Source organism: Herpailurus yagouaroundi, unplaced genomic scaffold (genome assembly GCF_014898765.1).
Source record: "Herpailurus yagouaroundi ecotype Mexico unplaced genomic scaffold, PumYag 77, whole genome shotgun sequence".
NCBI lineage: Eukaryota > Metazoa > Chordata > Mammalia > Carnivora > Felidae > Herpailurus > Herpailurus yagouaroundi.
This window is the reverse complement of record NW_024412388.1, coordinates 69,775,407-69,796,152: the sequence shown is the minus strand read 5'-3', so window position 1 is coordinate 69,796,152 and position 20,746 is coordinate 69,775,407. Positions and strand designations below refer to the sequence as shown.

General features: G+C 37.8%; 1 long non-coding RNA gene across 1 annotated transcript in view; it reads right to left on the bottom strand.

The window, feature by feature from the left end:
- LOC121018554 (uncharacterized) overlaps window positions 1-20,746 on the bottom strand; it is a 38,021-nt gene that overhangs the window by 4,485 nt on the left and 12,790 nt on the right. Inside the window, exon 2 of the long non-coding RNA XR_005785224.1 lies at window positions 1,093-1,153. This is a non-coding gene — a long non-coding RNA (uncharacterized LOC121018554). The remainder of the gene's footprint in view (window positions 1-1,092; window positions 1,154-20,746) is intronic.

The following is a 20,746-nucleotide window of genomic DNA, read 5'->3' as shown; positions in this document are numbered from 1 at the left end:
TGAGCCGCCCAGGCGCCCCTTAATTCTTTTTTTCTTTCTTTCTTTTCTTTTTTTTTTTTCTTTTGCCTAACTTTTGGTCATTGATTCCATTCAGTGCCTCTCATATAAATGCTTAAGTTTACTTTCATGTCTTTCTTTTTCTTTTTTTTTTTAATGTTTCTTTTTGTGAGAGAGAGAGAGAGAACACACACAAGCAGGAAGGGCAGAGAGAGAGGGACAGAGGATCAAAAGCAAACCTGCGCTGGCAGCAGACAGCCTGACAAAGGGCTTGAGCTCACTCACCTCAAGATCATAACCTGAACCAAAGTCAGATGCTTAACCAACCAACTGAGCCACCCAGGTGCCCCTATTTTTCTTATTTGTAAAAAAAGTTTTACGTACCTTTCTTCAAAAGAATATAAACTTTCAAAGTTTATAATGTTATGTAACACTAATGAAGAATGATGGCTTCAATAATACTGAAGTTTTAAATTTTCTTTTTCTTTATTTTATCTTTTTACTAAATAATACTTATTGATTATTACATTTACAAGCTTAGTCTTTGATGAAGATATACATGATAAATAATTTTTTTTTGTTTTTTCACACTAGCTAATTATAAGTTTGAGAAATTATTCTCTCAAACTTTGGAATCTGAGATGGTGAAAACAATTAAGTAGAATTTCAGTATGTCTTATCAATAAGTGGGATAAAAACATTGAGAAGTATGAACCTCTATGGTTATTTCACGTGAATGGAAATGCCTGGGATTAATATTACCTTGAAGTAGATGATAGGATCCTAAGGAAGTTAAAGACATTGAAAGTCTAGATAACACACATTTACAAAGGAAGTACTTATTTGTATTCAAATGTAAATAGAAAAACATACATTGGCTTTCATATTAAACTATTAACTTTTAAGTAAAATGAAACATATGGTTTGTATAATGTCAGCAGAAGTAATATCCAATATTGATTATAGGTTTTTTTCTCATTAAAGTTGAATAGATGCTGTAACTAATAAAGTTGCGTACTTTTTGGCCAAAAATACTCAGAAATAGAGTAGATGAATGAATCCATCCTAGAATACATTTTTGGATCATTTACTTACCAAGTGCATCATGTAGTAGAGGAGCAGTGTTTTCTTCTTGCTGCAGATCAAACAGAAGACCCTTAAGTGAAAGATATCAGTATTGTCAAGAGTTAGTTTTTTATCCTCATCTGACCTTCATTGACTGTACTTGAGAAGGGCTATCAGAGTGAAGACTTTGTTTTCAAAGTACCGTCTGTCATAACACCTCTTTGCCAGCCTGATCTTTATAAACTAACTTATATAAAGGCAGGAATACTATGATACCTGGATGACTGTCTGAGAGATAGAAGCATGAATAACTCTAGACCATGTCAGCCTCCAGGGAAATAAAGTATCTTAGCCCATTTAGGCTGCTATAATGAAAATACCTTAGACTGGGTGGCTTAAACGACAAACAGTTCTAGAGGCTGGGCAGTCTACAACCAAGACAGCAGCCGATTCGGTGTCTGCTGAATGCTTGCATCCTGGTTGTTAGACAGTTGTCTTTTTGCTGTACCCTCACAAGGCAGAAAAGTAAAGGAGCTCTCTAGGGTCTCTTTTATAAGAGCACTAGCCTCACTCATGACGGTTCCACCCTCCCAAAAACCCCACCTCCAAATACCATCACAAAATATGAATTGGGGGAGACAAGTACTCAATCTGCAGCATATGGTAAGGTACTTAACTTCTCCTTTCACAATCTCACTCTTAAGAGGGAACATCTAATAAGAAATCTAAAATCAGAAAATAAAACTTGTGTCATTGGGCCATATCAAGTTTTCTTATCACCTCTTACCCTAGCTCAGAATTAGGACAAAGGCTCTTTCCTCCTCTTGCATTTCAGTGGGGGTGGGCTTCATTTCCTCATAGGGAAAACATCTTAATATCCTATGGTTATATTAAGGGCTTTTGCCATTTTAATTTTATTTGTCTAACAGAATGATATCTAAAATTATAGGAGACAGATCAAATTACGGCAATTTATCACCCAGTTATAGAAAATTTAAAAGACAATAATCCTATCTAGCCAAACTACAATGCAAGATAAATGATGTCCCAGTACTAGAATATTTCACTAGATTTTATGTTCTTGCAACTTAGGAAAAGTGAACTTGAGATAATCAATGGTCCCTTAGTAGAGATCACAACACCTGTTATATCCTATTCTTTCTTTAAGCATATTCCCTGGTGGCTATGAGAGGGGGGAAATGGGACCAGTTAATTTGACTAGTTCTGTGTACTCTTAAGCATAAGGTCAAAGGTTGAGTCCTAAACAGACTGGTTAACTTCAAACGAAGAAGACATCTGTTCTTCAGTCACATATTATGCCTCCAATAATCCTGGCCAGCTGTCTCAGAAACATTTCAATCACAATAGGGATCAGTTGAGACTGTATAGATAGTTTATTGGTTCAGAGCAAACTTATCACCACTGTAGGTAAAAGAGATCAAGTCAACACTCTACTTACCGATGATCTGTTAGCAATTTTAATGCAGAAAAATCCTCACTGATTTTAAAACATTAAAATTGGTTTTGTTTACACAATGTCCCCCAAAAGCATCTATTCAATGAATGAAAATCAGCTACAATATTTAACACTGTGTGTGGGACAAACAGTATTCCGGTGTTTTGTATTTTCCAGCTGTCATAATGACAAAGCCTTCCTCTTTTGTCTTACGGCATTTGTTTTCAGTTGCATTCAACATTTGGATCGAATTGGCATTTGAAAAACCTAGGAAATGTTTATTTATTCCTTTGCCAAGGAAAAAGGCAGGTCATTCACTTGGTGACAGATGGACAACAAAAGAATCAGAGTTCAGTGACTCACCCAGAGAGACAGTCTATCGGCAAAAGCATGACCTGGGTCTCTAAAACACAAAATTTTTATTGTGCCTCAAACTCATTGTAAACCATTCGTTATTTAAGCACATTTTGAACTTGGGATATTAAATTATCCCTGAAGTTTCATTGTTTTCAGAGAGATTCTGAAGAGATTCTGACAGCTAATCACAGTCAGAAGAGAAAGACATTATAAACCTAGAGTTATTGTTAATACATCTAGTCCTTGTTGTCTCCCATAGTGTTATCTGTGGTTGTCTTTCCAAAAGTATTGAACAAATGATACCAAACAAATCACAAAGGGTTTAAAATTTGTTTTGCATTCTCATCAGACAGTCTTAAGCTACGTAAACCAAAGCTGAGTTCAAATCTTATTCTCTTCCTCTAAGGGGACCAAAAAGACAGGCAAAACTCCTAACTTCATTCTGAAGTTAATTCATTAACTTCATTCTAAAGTTAGAAACTGTGTGTGTGTGTGTGTGTGTGTGTGTGTGTGTGTGTGTGTGTGAGAGAGAGAGAGACAGACAGACAGACAGAGACAGAGAGAGGGATAGAGAGAAAGAGAAAAGGTAAGTACTATAGCCCTGTGCTGCAGAAAATTCTAAGAATTTGTGTTGACTCTCCTAGAAACAAGGGAAAATTTAATCTAGATTATGGAGGCTACCTAGTAAATCGATTAGCAATTAAAAAAAAAAGCTACATTATTTTCAACTCACACACCCAGTATCAGGAACATACCTAAATGTTAGTATTTTTGGATCTGATTTCTGGTTCTCTTTAAATATAAAGTCAACCCCCTTGATCATTCTTGTTGAGTGTGATAGCATTCTTCTTATCTGCTACCAATATATTTTTAAGCACTAGAAATTTATTAGACTGTTCTACAATTTTTGTCCATAGATCATTTAACTCATATTTGGGTGGTTTGTTAAATGCAACCATTTTCAAATAAATCTGGCTAAGTGCTTATATGGCCTTAACTGCACCAGGTAATTCTAATGGCTGTTAGCACTACCTGCTTTTTATGGCTTTCTGGGCAAAAAGACAAAGAAGGGCATTCAAATTTCAAATGGCAAAGCATTTAAAAAAAAAAAAAGCATTTCCTCATGTTCATGAAATACCATCTTTTGACATAAATGTTTCGGTCAGGCTGTGGAACAGGTTAAGAGGGTGTCTGGAGAAAGGAGAAATATAATGTAAGCTCAATATTTAGTTACTTTTTGCAGTAATATGACTCTGAATTTCCTCATAAATACCAGATCTTTGAGGAGGGCAACTAAAATGTCAGCCTCAACAAAAAGAACAATTATTAATATAGAAATTACCAACAATGTATATTTTAGAATAAAAATTTAAGCCTTATAATTTAAAGATGTTCATGTATTTATTAATTTAGTAAACAAACATTTATTTGGCATTGAGGTTTAAAAAGATTAGTCCTTGGGGCGCCTGGGTGGCGTAGTCGGTTAAGCGTCCGACTTCAGCCAGGTCACGATCTCGCGGTCCGTGGGTTCGAGCCCCGCGTCGGGCACTGGGCTGATGGCTCAGAGCCTGGAGCCTGTTTCCGATTCTGTGTCTCCCTCTCTCTCTGTCCCTCCCCCGTTCATGCTCTGTCTCTCTCTGTCCCAAAAATAAATAAAAAACGTTGAAAAAAAAATTTTAAAAAATAAAAAATAAAAAAATAAAAAGATTAGTCCTATACCAGAAGGGCAATGGATGAGAGAAAAGGCTGCCTCTGTCCCCTTGTGTTAAGAGAAACCTGAGATTAATCCTCATTTTAAAGCCAAATATTCTCCCTTATGCATGGAATTCATTCTACTCTTTCACTAACCCAATGAGGACTGACCCCATCCCTTTCCACATATACACCCTTCAGTCTACATACTACTTTTGATGGAAGTTTTTACCCTTCTGATTTGCCCTTGGGGCTTCTTTTAATCGAAACATTGTAAGACATGGGAGCCATGTGATGAAATTTACTCCTGCTTCCATATATCCCCTATCGACAATCTTGTAATGAAGGGTGGCATGGCTCTCCAATTCATTTTAGACCAGATTATGTTTCCAGTGAGGGCAGGCACTACTGCACCTCCTTCATCATTGTGTTCCAGAGCCTGGAATCCTGTAGGTGCTAAATGAATATTTGTTAAAGAAATAAATGAATGAACTCTTAAAACCAATGAAGTGACAGGACACACTTATGCCAAGATCAAACAGTTTATCTGATTTTGTATGGATTGTTATCCTGCTCATCCTCTTCCAACCTTGCCTTTCTCTTTTCCCAAAGCACTTGTTCAAGGCTGTTTAGAACCCTTCTCATGATTTGACTTATGTAACTGTTATTTATGAGTCTATTTTCCTGATTAGGCTGTGATTCCTTGAGGGCAATGAACACAGCTTCCTTCCTCTATTTATACAGCTGGTACCTAGGAGAATGCCTCTCGTGGGGTAATGCTCAATAAATATTAGAAGGAATTGTTCTGACTGGTGTATACATGTATATTACAGTTGGCTGAATTGAGGCCCTTGTTTATAAGGAACACAAGAATACCTAGGTATAATGCTAGGCATTTTCCACACATTATTTCATTAAACATGAAAACAACTCTCTTAAGTAGGTCTCATTAAACTTGGTGCAGCTTTGGAAACTCAGATTCAGAGAGGTAAAGCAATTTGACTCAGGTTGAATTAGCAGTGGCAGAATGCGAATTCAAATACATCTTCCCATCTCCAATGTCAATGCCCCTTCTACTATATTATACTTTCTCTGCATTTTCCCTCCAGATGCTTAGGACAGAACTAGACTAAAATTTTATTCTTTTAATATATACACTATATCTTGTGTATTCAATTTACTGTTACCAATATTTCGTTTATAAAGTTTTACCAAGAGCTAAATTTATCATTGAACCAATTTTTGATGTCACTAGTATTGACACTATCTTCCTTAGCAAGTTGTATGTTTTTGTTGTTGTTGTTGTTGTTTTGTCTGATTGACTCTTTCAATCAGAAAGTGTTTCCTAATTTATATTTCTTCCTTTTCAATTTCAGGTCATTATCAATCCAGCCTTTCCTTGCTGTTACCAATAAACCTCTTGGGGTTCACCCCTTAGTCATCTTTTTCAAGGCCACATTTGCTAAGATGGATAATTATTCCTCATGAATAATGCTCTGTCCTTTAAAATTTTAAGTTTGTTTGGTTGCGTTCCATCCTACCTCTGTAATTTCAGTAATGTTCATTCAAGAGAATAATATAGTGATCAGACATGTACCTAGCATACTATTCCAAACATGGTTTAATTTTCATTATGACCTGCCAAATAACTTGGTTGATCTGGAATCCATGCTGTGACTATAGTCACTTTCTCTTTCTTAAATGTTTCTAAACAGATTTTATGACTCTATTTTTACCAAAATATTTTATAGTGAGAATTTTAATAAATTAATACACTTGCACAATCATTTTCCCCTGTCATTTTCTCAAGCCAGGGCCTATATTGTACATTAATTTTGATTCTGGCCTCTATGATTGTTTTCATCCCTGTACTCATTACGGTTATATGGGATCATAATAGTCATTTTGAATCCCATAAACCGATTATACAAAACATGATTATGTTTGCTCTGCTCCTCAGTATTTTCTAATTCTTAGCTAAAAATCTGTGTTATAAACATATTTAGATGTTCTGAAAAATTCCTTACCTAAGGTCATTTCTACAATACTAAAAAGATATTTACACAAACACTTGAGTACTCAACTAATCTCCATGTATATTATGTAATTTTTAAAATCCATTTTCTTTATGTTTGATATGCTTTTTTACTTTTACTAGTTTTTTTTTAAGGAATCTCTATGCTCAATGTGGGGCTTGAACTTACAACCCCAAGATCAGGTGTCATATTCTCTACTGACTGAGTCAGCCAGTTTGATATACTTTTTTAAAACACAAAGAAATTTCTTTGAATTTAATCTTTTGTCCTCTACTGTACTTTTGCTTTTAAATTTACTACAGTCACGTTATTTTTTCACATAGCTGTCTGTCTATACCTGCACTGTCCAATATAGTTGCATGTGGCTTATAAATTCAAGTTGATTGGAGAGAAGATGGCGGTGTAGGAGGACGCTGGGCTCACCTCGTCCTGCTGATCACTTAGATTCCACCCACATCTGCCTAAATAACCCAGACAACCGCCAGAAGACTAGCAGAACAGACTCTCTGGAGCCATACATAGATGAGAGGCCCACGGAAGAGGGTAAGAAGGGAGGAGAGGTGGTGGGCACTACACGGACTGGCAGGAGGGAGCCGGGGTGGTGGAGGGGCAGCCAGCCCGCCCAGCAAGGCAGAGCCCCCGAGTCAGACTTGCAAAAGTGGAGGGACCGGACTCCGTGAGTTCTGACAGCCAGTAGGATTTAACATCTGTAATGTTAAAAGTCAAAAGCTCTGCTCAGAGAGTGGGAGGGCGAGAGGACACCGGGAGGGAGAGGTGTTGAGCCCTGGAAGACAGGGCTCAGCTCCGCGAGGAACAAAGGCGCTGGGAAGCACCATCTCCCTCTCCCATTCCCCAGCCAAAATCCCAAAGGGAACCAGTTTCTGTCACCGAACTTGCTTGCACCGCGCAAACACCGAACGCTGTGCTTCTATGGATCCATCCCTCCAACAGGTCTACCTGCCTCCCCCCCAGTGCTGCAGGGCCCCTCCCACAGGGGACCACCAATGGCAAAGCGAGCTAAGACTGCCCCTCCCACCCCTGTGCACCTTGTGGATCCACCCTGGCTAATACACCAGATCTCATCAAAGCAGCACCACAAGCCTGGCAGTGTGCAAGTAGCCCAAACAGGGACCACACCAATCCACAGTGAACCTTGCACCTGGGAGGGGGGAAGATAAGGTACACACCAGTCTGACTGTTGCCCCAGCAGTGGGCTGGGGACAGACAACAGGTCTGACTGCAGCCCCACCCACCAATACAAGTTACTCCAGATAGCACAAGGGAAGTGCCCTGCAGTTCCCTGCCACCCCAGGGACTATCGAAAATGACGAAATGGAAGAATTCTCCTCAAAAGAAACTCCAGGAAGTAGCGACAGCTAACGAATTGATCAAAAATGATTTAAGCAATATATGGAACAAAAATTTAGAATAATAGTCATAAAATTACTCGCTGGGCTTGAAAAAAAGTATAGAGGACAGCAGAGAACCTATTGCTACAGAGATCAAGGGACTAAGAAACAGTCAGGAGGAGCTAAAAATACTACAAATGAGGTGCAAAATGAAATGGAGGTGACCACAGCTCAGATTGAAGAGGCAGAGGAGAGAATAGGTGAATTAGAAGATAAAATTATGGAAAAAGAGGAAGCTGAGGAAAAGAGAGAGAAAAAAATCCAGGAGTATGAGGGGAGAATTAGAGAACTAAGTGATGCAATCAAATGGAGCAATATCTGTATACTAGGAATTCCAGAAGAGGAAGAATGAGAGAAAGGGGTTGAAAGTGTACTTGAACAAATCATAGCTGAGAACTTCCCTGATCTGGGGAATGAAACAGGCATTGAAATCCAAGAGGCACAGAGAACTCCCTTCAGACATAACCTCAATCGATCTTCTGCATGACATTATCATAGTGAAACTGGCAAAATACAAGGATAAAGAGCAAATTCTGAAAGCAGCTAGGGATAAACATGTTCTACCATATAAAGGGAGACTGATAAGACTAGTGGCAGACCTATCTACTGAAACTTCCCAGGCCAGAATGGAATGGCAGGAAATCTTCAATGTGATGAACAGAAAAAATATGTACCCAAGAATCCTTTATCCATCAAGTCTGCATTTAGAATAGAGGAAAGATAAAGGTCTTCCCAAACAAACAAAAACTGAAAGAATTCATCACTACTAAACCAGCCCTACAAGAGATCCTAAGGGGATCCTGTGAGACAAAGTACCAGAGACATCACTACAAGCATGAAACCTACGGACATCACAATGACTCTAAACCCATATCTTTCTATAATAACACGGAATGTAAATGGACTAAATACACCAACCAAAAGACATAGGGTATCAGAATGGATAAAAAAAAAACAAGACCCATCTATTTGCTGTCTATAAGAGACTCATTTTAGACCTGAGGACACCTTCAGATTGAGAGTGAGGGGATGGAGAACTATTTATCATGTCACTGGAAGTCAAAAGAAAGCTGGAGTAGCCATACTTATATCAGACAAACTAGACTTTAAATTAAAGGCTGTAACAAGAGATGAAGAAGGGCATTATAAAATAATCACAGGGTCTATCCATCAGGAAGAGCTAACAATTATACATGTCTATGTGCCAAATACGGGAGTCCCCAAATATATAAAACAATTATTCACAAACATAAGCAACCTTATTGATAAGAATGTGGTAATTGCAGGGAACTTTAACACTCCACTTACAGAAATGGATAGATCATCTAGACACACGGTCAATAAAGAAACAAGGGCCCTGAATGAGACATTGGATCAGATGGACTTGACAGATATATTTAGAACTCTGCATCCCAAAGCAATAGAATATACTTTCTTCTCAAGTGCACATGGAACATTCTCCAAGATCACATACGGGGTCACAAAACAGCCCTTCAAAAGTATACAAAAATTGAAATCATACCATGCATACTTTCAGACCACAATGCTATCAAGCTTGAAATCAACCACAGGAAAAAGTCTGGAAAACCTCCAAAAGCATGGAGGTTAAAGAACACCCTACCAAAGAATGAATGCGTCAACCAGGCAATTTGAAAATAAAATTAAAAATATATGGAAACAAATGAAAATGAAAATACAACAATCCACATGCTTTGGGATGCAGCGAAGGCAGTCCTGAGAGGAAAATACATTGCAATCCAGGCCTATCTCAAGAAACAAGAAAAATCCCAAATACAAAATCTAACAGCACACCTAGAGGAAATAGAAGCAGAGCAGCAAAGACAGCCTAAACCCAGCAGAAGAAGAGAAATAATAAAGATCAGAGCAGAAATAAACAATATAGAATCGAAAAAAAACTGTAGAGCAGATCAACGAAACCAAGAGTTGGTTTTTTGAAAAAATAAACAAAATTAATAAACCTCTAGCCAGGCTTCTCAAACAGAAAAGGGAGATGACCCAAATAGATAAAATCATGAATGAAAATGGAATTATTACAACCAATCCCTCAGAAATACAAGCAATTATCAGGGAATACTATGAAAAATTATATGCCAACAAACTGGACAACTTGGAAGAAATGGACAAATTCCTAAACACCCACACACTTCCAAAACTCAAACAGGAGGAAGTACAAAGCTTGAACAGACCCATAACCAGTGAAGAAATTGAATCAGTCATCAAAAATCTCCCAACAAATAAGAGTCCAGGACCAGATGGCTTCCCAGGGGAGTTCTACCAGACATTTAAAGAAGAGATAATACCTATCCTTCTCAAGCTATTCCAAAAAATAGAAAGGGAGGAAAACTTCCAGACTTGTTCTATGAAGCCAGCATTACTTTCATTCCTAAACCAGAGAGACCCAGTAAAAAAAAAGAGAACTACAAGCCAATATCCCTGATGAATATGGATGCAAAAATTCTCAATAAGAAACTAGCAAATCGAATTCAACAGCATATAAAAAGAATTATTCACCATGATCAAGTGGGATTCATTCCTGGGATGCAGGGCTGGTTCAACATTCGCAAATCAATCAACATGATACATCACATTAATAAAAGAAAAGATAAGAACCATATGATCCTGTCACTCGATGCAGAAAAAGCCTTTGACAAAATTCAGCATCCTTTCTTAATAAAAACCCTCGAGAAGGTTGGGATAGAAGGAACATACTTAAACATCATAAAAGCCATTTATGAAAAGCCCACAGCTAATATCATCCTCAATGGGATAAAACTGAGAGCTTTTTCCCTGAGATCAGGAACACGACAGGGATGTCCACTCTCACCGCTGTTGTTTAACATAGTGTTGGAAGTTCTAGCATCAGCAATCAGACAACAAAAGGAAATCAAAGGCATCCAAATTGGCAAAGATGAAGTCAAGCTTTCACTTTTTGCAGATGACATGATATTATACATGGAAAATCCGACAGACTCCACCAAAAGTCTGCTAGAACTGATACATGAATTCAGCAAAGTCGCAGGATACAAAATGTACAGAAATCAGTTGCATTCTTATACCCTAATAATGAAGCAACAGAAAGACAAATAAAGAAACTGATCCCATACACAATTGCACCAAGAAGCATAAAATACCTAGGAATAAACCTAACCAAAGATGTAAAGGATTCGTATGCTGAAAACTATAGAAAGCTTATGAAGGAACTTGAAGAAGATATAAAGAAATGGAAACACATTCTGTGCTCATGGATTGGAAGAATAAATATTGTCAAAATGTCAATACTACCCAAAGCTATCTACACGTTCAATGCAATCCCAATCAAAATTGCACCAGGATTCTTCTCAAAACTAGAACAAGCAATCCTAAAATTCATATGGAACCACAAAAGGCCCCGAATAGCCAAAGTAATTTTGAAGAAGACCAAAGCAGGAGGCATCACAATCCCAGACTTTAGCCTCTACTACAAAGCTGTAACCATCAAGACAGCATGGTATTGGCACAAAAACAGACACATAGACCAATGGAATAGAATAGAAACCCCAGAACTAGACCCACAAAAGTATAGCCAACTAATCTTTGACAAAGCAGGAAAGAATATCCAATGGAAAAAAGACAGTCTCTTTAACAAATGGTGCTGGGAGAACTGGACAGCAACATGCAGAAGATTGAAACTAGACCACTTTCTCACACCATTCACAAAAATAAACTCAAAAAAGGATAAAGGACCTGAATGTGAGACAGGAAACCATCAAAACCCTAGAGGAGAAAGCAGAGAAAAACCTCTCTGACCTGAGCCGCAGCAATTTCTTACTTGACACATCCCCAAAGACAAGGGAATTAAAAGCAAAAATGAACTATTGGGACCTCATGAAGATAAAAACTTCTGCACAGCACAAGAAACAATCAACAAAACTAAAAAGCAACCAACGGAATGGGAAAAGATATTTGCAAATGACATATTGAACAAAGGGGTAGTATCCAAAATCTATAAAGAGCTCACCAAACTCCACACCCAAAAAATAAATAACCCAGTGAACAAATGGGCAGAAAACATGAATAGACACTTCTCTAAAGAAGACATCTGGATGGCCAACAGGCACATGAAAAGATGCTCAATGTTGCGCCTCATCAGGGAAATACAAATCAAAACCACACTCAGATACCACGTCACTCCAGTCAGAGTGGCCAAAATGAACAAATCAGGAGATTACAGATGCTGGCGTGGATGTGGAGAAATGGGAACCCTCTTGCACTGTTGGTGGGAATGCAAACTGGTGCAGCCACTCTGGAAAACAGTGTGGAGGTTCCTTAAAAAATTAAAAATAGATCCACCCTATGACCCAGTAGTAGCACTGCTAGGAATTTACCCAAGGGATACAGGAGTACTGATGCAGAGGGGCACTTGTACCCCAGTGTTTATAGCAGCACTTTCAACAATAGCCAAATTTAGAAAGAGCCTAAATGGTCATCAACTGATGAATGGATAAAGAAATTGTGGTTTATATACACAATGGAGTACTATGTGGCAATGAGAAAGAATGAAATATGGCCTTTTGCAGCTACATGGATGGAACTGGAGAGTGTTATGCTAAGTGAAGTAAGCCATACAGAGAAGGACAGATACCATGTTTTCACTCTTATGTGGATCCTGAGAAACTTAGCAGAAGACCCTGGAGGAGGGGAAGGAAAAAAAAAAAGAGGTTAGAGAGGGAGGGAGCCAAAACATAAGAGACTCTTAAAAACTGAGAATAAACTGAGGGTTGAGGAGGGCACCTGTTGGGATGAGCACTGGGTGTTGTATGGAAACCAATTTGACAATAAATTTCATATTTAAAAAAATAAATAATAAAAAGTAATTTTAAGTTGATTGAAATTAAATAAAATTAAATTCTGCAATTGCACTAATCACCTTTCAAGTGCTCCACAGTCACATGTGCTTATTCTGTTATGTTGGACAGTGCAGGTTATAGAGCAATCCCACCATCATAGAAAGTTCTATTAGACAGTATTGCCCTAAAGAATACATAAATCCCAACAAGGACCATCTGTCTCTCTGAACATTCTCTCTTAGTACCCCTCTATTACACGGCAATCAATAAATGTTTATTCAATTTATTTGTTCTAGAATAATTGATATTTAGAGTTAGATATCACCCAGTTTAATCTTACCACTTTAGAGATTATGGTGTTCAGCTCAGAGATGTTAATTTATTTCTTCAAAGTAAACCCAAAACAAGAGTATTGGTCTCCTAAATTCGAAACCACACTGTCTTTCTACTGATTCACTCTGAATTCTTGATGAATTCAGAGAATATGAACCTCATGCTCAAATCAAAAATCACAGGGCCACTCACAGAAAAAATATGGTAGCAGATTTGAGAAGTAGAATTAAAATAAAATCACAAACATCTCTGAGATGCAGCCATATCTTAAATTATATTAAAATGTTTTGAATGTATGGACATGTGCATTATTGTTACTGTTTATTGAGAGGTATATATTTGCAGATGGAGGTGGGGGGGAACACATGCATTTATTCATTCAGCAAACATTTACTGAGCATCTGCTATATGATTGGCACTGAATATATAATCATTAGCACAGCATGTGGCTAGGCCAGAACTAGCAGTTACCAGACTGTGGAAACAGCGGACTTCTAACTAGAAATTGCAAAGCAAGATTGTAAATACTGCAATAGAAGCCAATATCGAATTATGTAAAAAGGATTCCAAAACTCATCCATGCAGAATGTCAGAAAAAGCTTATTGGAAGGATCCTGTATTCATCCATTTCTTCAAACAGCAATGAATTAACCAGAGTGAAGTGTGTTGATATGCTAAGGGAACACAAAGGTGAGGAAGCCAAGACCCTAGCCCCTGGAATCCTCAATCTAGCCTAAGAGCGCGCCCTACTGAATATGAGCAGGAGCAGTGTCAGAAAGAGCAAAGATCCCTAAAGGGTCTAACCCTAATGCAAAGATCCACTGTGACCATCATTTATCTGTCACTGACCTAGGCTATCCATCTCCATAACCATGCGGTGAGAGTGGTGGATGAAAACAGGTATGCCAAAGATGCCACTAAGTAACTGCTAATCTTTAGAAACAAAGGTGGACCTTCTTCTTTTTTTTTTTTAAGTTTTTTATTTTATTTATTTTGAGAGAGAGAGAGAGAGAGAGAGAGAGAGGGCACATGTGTGGGAGGGGCAGAGAGAGAGGAAGAGATAGAGAATCCCAAGCAGGCTCTGCACTGTTAACATTGAGCCTGATGTAAGGCTCGAACTCAGGAACCCTGAGATCACACCCTGAGTCAAAACCAAGAGTCGGTTGCTTAACCCACTGAGCTACCCAGGCACCCCATAAAGTGGGACTTCCGATGCAATGGGCAGCATACTGTTTTAAAAGTTCTTTATTTTATTCTAAGCAGCAATAATTCATATGAATACCAGCAGGATCTTGTGATACCTGTAAAACGTGGAATTTGGAACGTAAGTGATAAGCAGTATGTGATTATTACATTAAATTATTATTCAGTGTAGCAATATTTCATGCTTTTTAAAAATGCAGGAGTAATCCTTTTAAAGATTTTATAGCAAGGTGATAAGAACAGTGTTCTAAGTTGACTCTGGTATCACTAAATTATGCATTACCAAATGTTTGGTAATTGTCAGTTACTTAAATCCTAGACTGGGTTTTTCCAGTAGTTTTCAAGGTGACTTCTTTTTGTTTCTATTTTAATACCTATAAATCAAGGTAGGAGATTCTGAAATGATATTTGCTGCCTACTTCTGAAAGGTCTTTTGATGATTGGTGGGTTAATATCTATAAGCACACTGCAATAATTGCATATAAAAGAGGAAAAGACTTCAGAAGATTTAGGCTTTCCTAGGGAGTTTTTTTTTTCCCCCTGGGATCGTGTGTGTATGTGTGTGTGTGTGCACATGCGTGCATTTTTCAAATTCAAGAATATATTAGCACCCTTGAACCCTCTGGTAAGATGTTGTCCTCAATGAGTTATCAAAAGTATTCACTAAAAATTATACTATTTGTTACTTCCTTCAGAATTCTAGTGAGTAATGCATTTAAACTAATGCTCTGTCAAATTTAATAGTTGTAATTGCCTAATTATCTGCTCTAGTGTGATGGCGAAGCCTTTTAACATCTTGCTTCCCCCAAAGGAGAATGCATTGCAGTTTCTAGAATACTACCTTCCTCTTCTTTGGGGAATACTCAAGCAAATAATTCATTTTGCTCTCAGCTAACAAAACCTTATCCTCTTCCTCAATAGCTGGGTTTTTTTGGTTGTTGTTTTTTTTTTGTTCGTTTGTTATTTGTTTTTTCATTGTATGTCTTTGCCTCTTTCTTAGGTCTCAGGTATACAAAATGTTTTTAGGTGGATTAGCATTCATCTTCATAAAATGTTGTTCCTCTGAGGTTCTTTGACTTTGTCAATTACTTTTATGGTATTCCTTTCTAGTGGGCCATTTTCATCTTTACCTTCTTCAACATTACATGTCCAGAATCATGTCTTTCATTTTCATAATAATTAGCACTCTTCTTATCAACTTCTAAAGATTTATATTACTTCACACAATACAGTTAATTACCATACATGACCAGATGACCTTTGCACTAAGATAAATCAATTTTTAAGTGACTTTATCTTCATTTGCTTAGTTCAATTTTTGCACAATTTTAGCTCAGTGAACTTAGTATCTAATTGTAACATGCAAAGTACAGTTCCATGAAGCTAATTTTCACCTCTGACCTTAAAACTGGGCCTCTGAACTTGATCTTTTAATATGTAATCCATTTGGGCATCCAATGTAGTATGTGCAACAATAAGACAAAGATGTGATTGACAGACAAAGATGTCACCCTGCACAGAGGATGCAGAGTGTCTCTTTGAATAAAGGATATAGAAGATTAGAGAGACATGTCCCTAAAGCTAGAAGTAGCAAAGGGTGTGTCCAGATAGCTATAGAGCTTCCCAGATATTCCAAAGTTCTACACAGAGAAGTAGAAACTTCTAATAGCAGGTCTTCCCTATCATCAAGCAAAAGTCAGTCATTAGTGCAAAATCCCAAAACATACGAGTGTTAGCTGCTCAACAAGGTGATGCCAAGGTCAATGGCTGGGAGAGTGCACTTAGACCCAAACTCAGACTGATTTGAAGTTTTCTGCTGTCATCTAACCTCAATTTTATATTTTTAGAGGGTCAATTCAGCAAGTAAATTCTTTTACTTTTCAAGGAGATATTAACATTGACTCAAATCGCCCAATTTGGACAGTATTTGAACACTTAAACAAATACAGGCATACCTAGGAGATATTGCAGGTTTATTCCAAATCATTGCAATAAAGCAAACATGGCAATAAAGCTAGTCAAATGAATTGGCTGGCTTCCCACTTCATATAAAAATTAGGTTTATACTATAGTCTATTAAGTGTGTAGTAGCATTACACCTAAAGAAACAATGTATGTACTTTAACTAAAAAATGGTTTAAGCCAAAACACGCTAACCAATCACCCGAGCTTTCAGCATGTGGTAATTTTTTACTGGTGGAGGGTCTTGCCTTTGATGTTGATGGCTGTTGGCTGACCAGGGCGGTGGTTGCCAAAGGTTGGGATGGCTGTGGCAACTTGTTAAAATAGGACAACAATGATGTTTGCTGCCTCAATTGACTCCTCCTTTCACAAAAAAATTTCTCTGTAGCATGCGATGCTGTTTGATATCATTTTACCCATAGAACTTCTCTCACAATTAGAGTCAATCCTCTCAAAGCCTGCCACTGCTCTATCAATGAAATTTATGTAATACTATAAATCCTTTGTTGCCATTTCAACAATTGTCACAGCACCTATACCAAGAGTCAATTCCATCTCAAGAAACCACTTTCTTTTTTTTTTTTTTTTAATTTTTTTTTTCAACGTTTATTTATTTTTGCGACAGAGAGAGACAGAGCATGAACGGGGGAGGGGCAGAGAGAGAGGGAGACACAGAATGGGAAACAGGCTCCAGGCTCTGAGCCATCAGCCCAGAGCCCGACGCGGGGCTCGAACTCACGGACCGCGAGACCGTGACCTGGCTGAAGTCGGACGCTTAACCGACTGCGCCACCCAGGCGCCCCAAGAAACCACTTTCTTTGCTCATCTGTAAGAAGCGACTCCTCATCCGTGCAAGTTTGATCATGAGATTGCAGCCATCCAGTCACATGTTCAGGCTCCACTTCTAGTTCTAGTTCTCTTGCTCTTTCCACAACATCTGCAGTCACTGCCTCCTCTGAAGTCTTGAACTCTCAAAGTCATCCAGCTTCTTCCAAAATCCTGTTAATGTTGACATTTTGACTTCTTCCCATGAATCACAAATGCTCTTAATGGCATTGAGAATGGTGAATCTTTTCCAGAAAGTTTTCAATTTACTTTACCCAGATCCATCAAAGGCATCACTGTCTATGGCAGCTATAACCTTATGAAATGTATCTCTTAAATAATAAGACTTAAAAGTCAAAATTACTCCTTGGTGGCAGAAAGTACATTATGACAGTAGGCACGAAAACAGCATTAATATCTTTGTCCATATCCATCAGAGCTGTTGAATGCCCAGTTGCATTGTCAATGAGCAGTAATATTTTGAAAGAAATCTTTTTTTTTTGAGCAGTAGGTCTCAACAATAGGCTTAGAATATTCAGTAAACATGTTGTAAACAAACATGCTGTCAGTGAGACGTTGTTGTTCCATTTCTAGAGCACAGGGTAGATTTAACATAATTTTCAGAATGGCCAATCAGAAGTGACTCCAACTTAATTTTTTTAAATATTTTATTTATTTTTGAGAGAGAGAGTGCAAGCAGGCGAAGGGAAGAGAGAGAGAGGATCAGAAGAGGGCTCCACGCTGACAGCAATGAGCCCGATGTGGGGCTTGGACTCACAAACTTTGAGATCATGACTAAGCCAAAGTTTGACACTCAACCAACTAAGCCACCCAGGCACCCCAACGCAACTCCAACTTAAAGTCATCAGCTGCGTTAGCCCGTAACAATAGTCAGCCAGTTCTTTGAAGTTATAAAGAAAGCCAGGCATTGACTTCTCTCTAGCTATGAGAGTCCTAGATGACATCTTATTCCACTCTAAGGCTATTTTGTCTACACTGAAAATCTCTTGTTTAGTGTAGCCACCTGCATTCATCAACTAGATCTAGATAGCAAGTGGCAGCTTCTACATTTAAATAAATGTAGGAATTTAATATCTTTCTGTTGCATCAATCTCATTTATTAAAAATATATATAGAAGATGATAGAAAATATCATCAAATTAGCATTAAGAACCAGCACAGAATTCAGAAAACATTACCCCAAAGGTCAAACACATTATTTCAATAGGCAACATTTTTCCCACAATACTGCCTGGTCTCCACAAACACCAATTCTTAAAAGACACTAACACACTTAGAATATAGCATACTTTAATTGATGTTCTATATTCATGTCTTTCAGGTAACTCTCAGTACCTTTATTTATTTATTTATTTATTTATTTATTTATGTAAATTTTTTTTTTTTTTTTTTTTTTTTTTGAGAGAGAGAGACTGTGTGTGTGAGCAGGGCAGGGGCAGAGAGAGAGGGAGAGAGAATCACTATCAGGCTCCATGCTGTCACCACAGAGCCCAACATGGGGCTCGAACCCATGAACCATGAGATAATGACCTGAACAGAAGTCAAGAATCAGAGGTTTAATTGACTGAGCCACCCAGGCACCCCTCAATACTCTTTTAAATATTTCCCAGAAATGTTTGAACTGCCCATGGGGATTTTATTTTCACTTAAAATGATCAGAATGAATTCAGCTTTTGTGAAAATGCCCAAAATGTGAATGAAGAAACACATATACTCTGACATTTTTGCATTTTGTGGTAATTGCATAATCATCATGAAAAAAAAAAAAAACAGATGAAAATTTTCTCTGGAACAAAGGGTCTCCTTAAGCTACAGGATTCCTATAGATTAAGGAGTCACAATGAACTCAGCACCAAAGACTACCAAGAACACAAGGCAATAAACTACACTGAATATAAAACAGCAACAGATTTAGATTCCACAAGGACATCAGATATTGGAATTGTAAAATACAGACAAAAAAATACAGGATGTGATTGTAAAGATCAAGGAAAAGGAAACTATAAAAATAAGTAAATTTGGGGAATAAATACATACAATCAAGGTTATAAAGTAAATTCTACCACAGACCTAGTTGTTTTTTTTTTTTAATTTTTTTTCAACGTTTTTTATTTATTTTTGGGACAGAGAGAGACAGAGCATGAACGGGGGAGGGGCAGAGAGAGAGGGAGACACAGAATCGGAAACAGGCTCCAGGCTCCGAGCCATCAGCCCAGAGCCTGACGCGGGGCTTGAACTCACGGACCGCGAGATCGTGACCTGGCTGAAGTCGGACGCTTAACTGACTGCGCCACCCAGGCGCCCCATCCACAGACCTAGTTTTAAAAAGATGCGGGACCCACTAGATGAAGAATATTGTAAAGTACATAACTGACAAAGAATTCATATATGGAACAGAAAATTTAACGAAGAGATCTTGAGAAGAGACAATAGGAAAATAAAAAGGGTTAATTGGTATTTGGAAAACTACTCAACTGCATAAGAAATAAGGGAAATAAAATTCAAATAACAATAAAAATAGCAAGTGCTGATCAGAATGGGGAAATGTGAACTTTTTTGCTGCTGTGTTTGCTGCTATTGGGTTGAACACGGATGCAGTCATTTTGGAAAAGGACCTGGTGGTAGTTAAACTAAGCATGCCTGTATATTAAAACCTATTAATTTAACTTCTGTGAATGTGGCCCAAAGATACACACACATAGGTGCACAAGCATACATGATCATGAATGAGCATAATGCATGCTTATTTGGAGGGAAGGGTGGTAGTAATACTTTGTGCTTCAGTAGATTTTGCTCTTTCCCTTCTATCTTCCTTGTTTCCTTCCTTCTTCCCTTTCCCCTTCTCCATCCTCCTTATCTCCCTTCCTTCTTCTTTCCTGGTCCCCTCTTCTATTCTCCCTCCCTTTACTCTTAAGCTGTCTGCTTTCTATATATTGTACACAACTAAGTCATGCTGTTTGATTAGTTAACTTTTAGTATCAGAGTACTTGTTTTTTCTGCCTCCCTCCCTCAATAGATTGTGAGCTTCTGGAACAGAGATTGTACAACACCCTCTATGCACGGACATTGCCTAAGTATAGGGTCCAGTGCCTAGTGGGGTACCAATGCACAAATGTACAACGTACAGCTGCACAATGGTTCTTTACATAATATGAAATTGTTTTCAATAATGTGGCATATGTTTATGCATGGGATTCAGAATATTAGAAAGTAGCAGAAAGCTCTGCTATTAAAGGTTTTACTTTCAAATATATGTTGCTTTGGCTCGAAAGCCAGTTAAGGGCAACTAGAAGCTCCCCTTAACTTCAGACTATGATTAAATAGTATAAACATTTGATTTCATGAAGCATTAATGTTGAATGTTTTAAATATAAAAAGCCATATCTGTAAACCATTATAAGAACTTTGGCCTCTTTTACACATTTTCCTTTGTGTTTCAGAAATAGGAATCACTGTAGCCAAGTGATCAACCTAATAAAAAGAGAGTTTTTTTCTTCTTTCCCACTGACAGTCCAAACAAAGCAACAGCCAAACTTCAGAATA